Raw genomic sequence first — 8,137 nt, forward strand, 5'->3', positions numbered from 1 at the left:
CAAAATTACCTATTAAATAGGATCTACCCAGATCTGAGAATCGGCCAAATTCTATTTCTTATATCGCTAAGTGATAAAAGTAAGGCAGAACATCGTTAGCCGGGACAGCTAGTTTTAAAAAGAAGATACAATTTTGTACACAATTCGAGGCTAAAACTTGGCCTGGTTGTTGTGGTATGGCCTACTTCTGAGCATTAATTAGAGCCCTCCCATACATTGCTAGCGGAAGTTAAAGGGCCAAGTAATGTAACCCGGTGCTGTGATATATTGATCACTTCAGAGGGTAATAGCCCCATATTTAACTATAACCAGTTCAGTTAACAATGTGTATATAAATCTTCGTTTATTCTAGTTTTAACACGTTCGCTGCGAAACAGGGCTTGAAACACCCTGTCCGTGTCTCGTCGTTATAGCGGTAGGAAAAAACTTAAACTTCTCTGTCGTGCGGGAGGCATAACTTCCATCTGGTTCAGTGTAGGAAAGTGATATCTATATATCTGAGATGTGCTATTGATTCCTAGTTCAATGGTATACCGACCTTAATACCGGGTTTCTTAGACCTCGTGCCGCACTGAACTAATAAAAATTCTAACACAGTGCGGAACGAGGTTGCGAAAACCTCGTACCCCGCGAACCTCGTACCGCACCCTAAGCTAGCTTCACGCGGTTAGTGTTGTGCAACACATTCGAGACTGAGCACGCGACGAATTACGACTGCTGCCGATTATGTCGAAACGTTGCCGAAAAAAGTTAATCAAAGAGGAAGATGAAGAAAAACCGGGTGGTGAAATTCTAAAATCTGAAATCTGAAAAAATATTATTGCTTGGCCTGTTTTAATGAAAAACATCCATAAGTTTGATAAATAAATACAATTAAATAAAGTCGATATTTCTTTTCCCATCACTAAATTATATGAAAAACTGCTATCGTTCAGTGCGGTATGGGGTACATCAGATCCCACATTTTATTTTACCCATAGAATCTAAACTAACTAATCTAACCACGGGCGACGGTAGATTTAGGTTAATGAACTCATTGTTAATAATAATCAGGACAAAAGCCGCACACTTTGTCTTATTTGGCGCCAAAAAAAGGATTTTGATCTCCTACGGGCGGTGGGGTTTAATATGCCTCGTGCCGCCACAATGTCTGGTATAGGACAAGGTTTAAAACGACCCGTAACGCAGTAATGGAAAGTACAGATATATCTGTGCCGCAGTCAACGTGTTAAAGATGAAAGTTTTAACATTAAAGGATTGGAAGTTATAGTTTTGAATGAAATTTACTACGTAGATAGACGTCTGGATTATCACTTAGCCTACTTTTAACCCCGGTGCCAAGTGAAGGCGCGGTCTTCAGCTAGTTATATCTATACTAATCTTATATATAAAATTTTCGTGTCACAATGTTAGTCTGCATACTCCTCCGAAACGGGTGGACCGATTCTCATGAAATTTTCTGTGCATATCGGGTAAGTCTGAGAATCGGCCAACATCTATTTTTCATATGTACCACGGGCGAAGCCGGGGCGGACCGCTAGTATGTATATATAAAGCTGAAGAGTTTGTTTGATCGCGCTATAATCAAGAACTATTGCCCTGATTTAAAAAAGTACTGTTAAATATGTATCTACTAACTTGATGAGTACTATGAGTAAACTATAATGTACTAGCGGTCCGCCCCGGCTTCGCCCGTGGTACATATTTCGCAATAAAAGTTAGCCTATGTTCTTTCTCAGGGTCTAAAGATTATCTGTGCCAAATTTCATCAAAATCGGTCCAGTAGTTTATGCGTGAAAACCATACATACATACATACATACAAACCTTTCCTCTTTATAATATTAGTATAGATTTATTATTAATTCATCAATTACCTTTACAGTATATTACCTATGTAATACAAGCGAAGCTGGAGCAGACCGCTAGTAGACTATATATTTGTAGACACAGTTTTTTTTTAATGCCGATTTATAAGGCACAATTATCATTTTTTTTTATAAGAGTAATACAATATTATACCTACATTAACTTATATTATAATACGAAAATTCTTGATAATCAGTTCTAAATTTATAATTCTAAAATTAATATTCTCACCACAATATCTGCGAATACTTGTTTCGACGAAAGTTAATCTAATATTAGAACCTTACTTCTGTTACTTATTCAATTTATTTCTTCCACAAAAGCCAGATTACGATCCTCACAAAAATAGGAAACATGAAATGAAAACAAAAGCGTATCGTATTTACTTATTTATTCCCTAAAAGAAAATGAGCATTTTAAGCTGAAGCCTTAGACAGCGTCTTAATAAGTTTATTTTAAGAAGATATAAGCAATGAATTATATGGACGTGATAAAATGATCCGCTTTAAAACTATCCCGCTAAGAGCCGGGTTTCTTTTCATTCTACAATCTCTATACTATTGGACTTCCGTGTTAACACTAAAGAAGTTGTTTTTTTTTGCATCATAAATATTATAATTCATCAAATCCCATAGTTTTATTTATTTTCTAGAATCTAGGTGTTGAGTTTGTCCCTTAATAAAATTACTTCTATTTCTACTTGATCAGTAGTTGTTGATAAGCATGTCATAATCAACTGCAATATTTCTGGCTTCCCACCCCTGGCTTCGTCCACTTTGTCTAAAACTTAATAAAATAAATTCTTAAACCTTCCTTGAGAACAGCTCTATCTATTTAAAAAACCGCTTCAAGACCGTTGTGTAAGTTTAAGATGTCAGCATACATAGGAATACACAGAACTGTTTTTTTTTTTACTAAGTATATACACAGTTGACAGATATATAAGTGATTTAGAAAAAACTAACTAGCGTGGAAATCCTGTTTTTTAAAGATAGTTAAAACAGCATCGATGCTTTTAAAAAACAACACAACAAAGAGGTTTAACTGAAATCCTATAAATAGATAGCATCAACAGATTAGTTGTGATGCTGTAAACAAGTCAGAAAGTGGAGTGTACGAACTAAATATCCCTTTGTAAAAGCCGTGACAGGGTTTTGTCGTACAAGCTTTTCTGTTTCACAATTTTTATACTTCATTTCCATCGACTTATAAAATGTAAAGCGAATTCACTTTACAGGATTTCTTTAAAACTTGATATAGATTATTGTTATACATTACTTAATAAAGTAAAATAAAAATAAATATTTCTGGACAATTTTCATACACGGCACGATCTGATCCCATACTAAGCTTTAGCTTGTGTTATGGAAACCAGATCGCTGATAAACATACATATACATATATAATTTTAAATAAATACTTATATAGATAATTAACACCCAGACACAGAGCAAACATCTATGTACATCACACAAATATTTGCCCCGGGTGGGAATTGAACCCACGACCTCTGGCTTGGAAGGCAGGGCCACTACCAACCTAGCCAACCGGTCAGTCAATGTCAGTCAAATGTTTTAATTTTATCCACTACACTGTACAATGAGAATGAAAATTAATTATTACTGCACAAATAAACTGTTCGTTATAAAATTACATTAATATTCCATTTGAAACATGATACAGTAAATGTGTAATGAATTCTGTGAATGTTGTGTTATTTTTTCGCTCTCTTCGTACGGTATATCAATCTTCTATTATGTTTGCGTTGAATTACTTTCAATATGAAATGAGAAACTTTCTGTAACAAACACAAATTCATAGTAGAAATGTATTAGTATTGAAAAAGTTAGACAAGAAAACTTTAAAATAAAATGTGTAACTGTCTCATTATTTTATACTAGCAGTCCGCCTCTTTACTTTCTCTCTCCATATGAACCATTCTCGTACTTCAAGGAATATTATTAAAAAAAGAATTATCGAATTTGGTCCAGCCGTTCACGCGTGATGCCGTGACCAAGGGAAATAGGGATTCATTTTTATATATAGAGGTAAAAATATATTTATTTAAATTGTTTAATAAACTTTTTACTAGTAAACTATCATAAAATGAACACTAAGCGCGTCACACACGGTGAAGATACTATAATATTTTATGTTAAGATTCTCTAATATAAAATATTACAGTATCTTAAGGTATCCGGTATCAGTGTTCTGACCATCATTTTTCTTTTTGTCATTGCGTCAAGACCCCTGTAGAACCGCCATCCAAATACAAATGACCCGAAATTTTGTGTCAGTGTTTCTAAATAATAAATATTATAGTATCTTCACCGTGTGTGACGCGCTTAATTGTGTAGATGCTTGTGTTTATACCAAACCATTCAGACAATTTATTATAGTCGGTGTTAATTTTAATTATTTTTATTTAATTTGTTTATATTATATCGTCATAGATAAAACTCAATAAAAATTATGTTTTCACAGTTATAGGTAAAGGTCTATGCGAAAAAAATTTTATTAATGGTATATATTTTTATAATAAACTTTTATTATAATCAATAAAATATAAACAAATAAATTTATTATATCCGCTGTCTTTTTTATAGCGTTTACGATTTATAAAAATCATTTCCATTTCTGCAAGGAAATAAAATAATTAAGAAAATTCCAAAAATAATATTATTTCGTACAAGCATCAAGCAGGTAATATAAAATTACTGGTTAAAAAATATAGAATCTTAATACTATTTATTATAAAGGCGAAAGTTTGTAATAGTAAGTTGTAGAAAGTTTGTTTGTAGTAGTTTGTTTGTAGTTTGATGTATGGATGTTTATTACTCTTTCACGTAAAAACTACTGAACCGATTACAATGAAATTTAGCACACATATAGAGGGTAACTTGGATTAACACATAGGATAGTTTTTATCCCGGAAATCCCACGGGAACGGGAACTATGCGGGTTTTCCTTTGCAAACGCGGGCGAAGCCGCGGGCGGAAATCTAGTATTTTATAAATAAAGCGCTTCTTTCAATTTTGTATCATTTTCATATTTAAAACATACTGTTCGCGCCACAATACACAAACCGCTAGAGACGATACTGTTTCGTGCACTAAAATTATTTCGATCACCACAAATCCAATTATGACAAATACCATTTCTGTGACCTACTTCAGCGTCTGCAACCGTTATCGTGTGCTGTGCATTATTAATATTAACGCGTTGTTAATAATTAATTATCAGATTGTGTTCTTGGCAAACTAACCGCTTAATTAGGCATTTCGTTAATTCCGACAGGTCTGTTTGTCTCAATTGTGATGTTATTTCATAGAAGTAAATAGGTAATATGTACTATTAATAGTACATAATTGCCATTAATGGCATTAAGCCCCCGACTACGTAACAGATGTATAAAACTAAAATTATATACTAAACTATTCCTCTAGAACCACACTATACACAACACACATAATTAAAATACAATACAAGTGCAGTAATATTTGAATGTATAGCGAAAAGACCGACAAATGCACAGGAATTTTTTTTTCAATTAAATACTTTTCTTCTTAATTTTGGTTCATAATTTTTTAGATTATAATACACCCCAAAAACTATTAAATAGAAATATGCTCACGCTGAAAAATAACAATTTCTAATCTACCGTTACCGTAGGAAGGCAACCTCGATATTATAATATTTTAAAATTCTTATATAATACTCATTTTAAAAAGCCTCATTTTTCTGGAGATTATAGTATCAAATTCTATGATTGGTTTATAGTAGATATATTATTAAACTGAAATGATTTATACAACAGTCTTTTATGTGGATGGAAGCAACGGGCCTTTAAATCATGTCAAATTATTAATCCAATTTAACTGTTGCGTTCTTAGAGCATTAAGCCAGTTGCGTTAATAAAAATTATGTTTTTACTGTATCATTTGAGGCCTATACGCTATAATTTTTAGCCCCACATTCTTTAAAAATATCCGTTCTTTCGCAAATATTTTTTATAAATTGAAGGGTTAATTAAAATTAAGCTACCATCATTTGAAATGTAGTATTTTTGGGATGTTCCTATTTATAAAATAACAATCTGAAATCTTATTTCTATTCCTTCAAGAAAATAAAGGAATTCATAAATATAATATTTTTGTAAACAGGCAACAGTGTTATACAAAATTCCTATATAAAATCTCACACAAAACGTTTTATAGAATTATTTATTACATACTATGTAAATAGGTTGTATAATATTGATAGTAGATACCATACAATACTACTATAATCGTACATTCGCACAAGAATAAATATAAAGCAGCTACGAAATAATAAGTGCTACGCGGCCGCTACGGATATTTTTCATGCTACGAAAATTCCGTAGCACTGTGATAATAATGCTGTTTATTTTTTAGACTATATTTTATTTAAGAAAATAATTTATCAAATAAAAAAAATATTGATTGATTGATTTTTGTATTTTATAAACCAGTAACAAAAAAAATAAAATTCGCAATGCGTATTTTGAGTACAAAAAATCAAAAATCTAAGTCTAAAATATACCCAAACACAGATTATGTAAGCCCGGTGCGAGCTGGAGCGAAACTTTACAAAGTTTACGATGTACTTACTTCAAGGCCGCAGTTTGGCGCGCGCGGGGACCGAGGGCCGCGACCGCCCTCTCTGAGCCTCCGCGGTACACTGTGAGCGTGCCGCAGGACAGCGCGCGCACTACCGACACCCCACCTACACTTTCTTACCATCGATTCAACATTTACACTTTTTGTCACTTAAATAAAACAATTAGGTCACTAAATCAGATAATCCGAGCGATTAGACACCATATTTTTTATATTTTTTGCAAAAAATTTTTTTGCATTTTTTGAAGTTTATACAAATGTATCTCAAATAGCATCATAAAACTTTGTTGTTTCTAAAATGTTGTAATAAAAAATACATAATTAAAATAGGTAATGCGATAATATTAGCCTCATTACACTCGCAGCTCGACACCAGTGGTGTTTTTCTATTTCTTCAGACGATTACGTCTGTATAAACAATAGCGCTAACAAGCTGCTCAGAGAATTAAGCTTCCTCTGTATTTCACTGTAACGGGTTCCGAAATGAAACAACACAAATCGTTCATATTTTATTGAACACAAATGCAGTGATATTCAAATCTTATTTACATTATTCGAAGCGATTACAATTTATACATAATTTGTTGTATTTAATGTTGAACCAAAAGGAACGTTTTTATAGTTAAGTATTAACCTTAATTACTTAAATTATATTTATTACATAAATTGAATAATTTCATAAGTAGAGGCAGGTTTTATATTGTAATTCTTATCTCCATAAAATAGAAATTCAGCTACCTATACAAATAAAAAATACCACACTATACTTTTAAGATGAAACCATGTGCAAACTATAAATACCACAGTATTTTTAAGAAGACAACATAAATAAACATTAAAGAGTTTTCTCCCGTTCAAAGATAGCGTTTCCGTAGTATCGCGACATTAGCAATTCTGAAAGGCGTTCAAAGGTACTTTTGAATGGCCTCTCCTCACCCATCTGCATTTCGCAAAGTCACACTAAACTTATACTTTTCTTGCCTTATATTTTTAGACTCTACATCTTTAGACCGGAATTCTTAATCGTCACTTGGATCTAGTTCAATCTTGGAGATAAGTCGTCGACCTCACTGACCTAAAAACTAAGTCGACCAAGTGACTATTTTAATCTTAACTCTAAACAAAGCAAAGAAATATTTTTGTCAAACGTTTTATTTTTAAAGCGATTAGGATTGTTTCTATAATTTCAACGCGCACCGTAGCAATTCTACGACTAAGTATAATTATTCAAATTGCGGTAATTGTTAAGTTTCTGTACGAAGCAATTAGCAGGTGTACGTAGTGCAAATACGTAACAATAAATTGAAACAACATTTAATATAGAACAATATTAATGTCTACTGTTTAATTTGAAAGTTATGATGGATGAAAGCAAACTATTTAATCACGCCTGAACCTAATGTAGTTGAAATTTGAACATGGTAAATTCATTTCTCTCATTTACGAGTATATATGTAATTAGTTAGTTGACCGCCTCCTTGTTTAAGTGGTTGACGCGTGAACGTATAACCGAGAGTTCCTGGGTTCGATTCCCGGTGGAAACGAAGAAAAAAAATGTCTCGGTCTGGCAGGACACAGAAGGCTGATCACCTACTTGTCTCTAAAGAAAACTCGATCAGTGAAACAGAT

General features: G+C 32.7%; 1 protein-coding gene across 2 annotated transcripts in view; it reads right to left on the reverse strand.

Moving 5' to 3' along the window:
- The window catches only part of DopEcR (G-protein coupled receptor DopEcR), a 30,001-nt gene extending 23,443 nt beyond the window's left edge, over positions 1–6,558 (reverse strand). For both annotated transcript variants that reach the window (XM_089696318.1, XM_089696302.1), the window contains exon 1: positions 6,500–6,558. The gene's annotated coding sequence lies outside the window, so the exon portion shown is untranslated. The remainder of the gene's footprint in view (positions 1–6,499) is intronic.
- Between the last annotated feature and the right edge of the window lie 1,579 nt (positions 6,559–8,137).

Source organism: Colias philodice, chromosome 1 (genome assembly GCF_061535455.1).
Source record: "Colias philodice isolate Cphi_HAF_F1 chromosome 1, ilColPhil1 Martin Lab GWU primary, whole genome shotgun sequence".
NCBI classification, from domain to species: domain Eukaryota; kingdom Metazoa; phylum Arthropoda; class Insecta; order Lepidoptera; family Pieridae; genus Colias; species Colias philodice.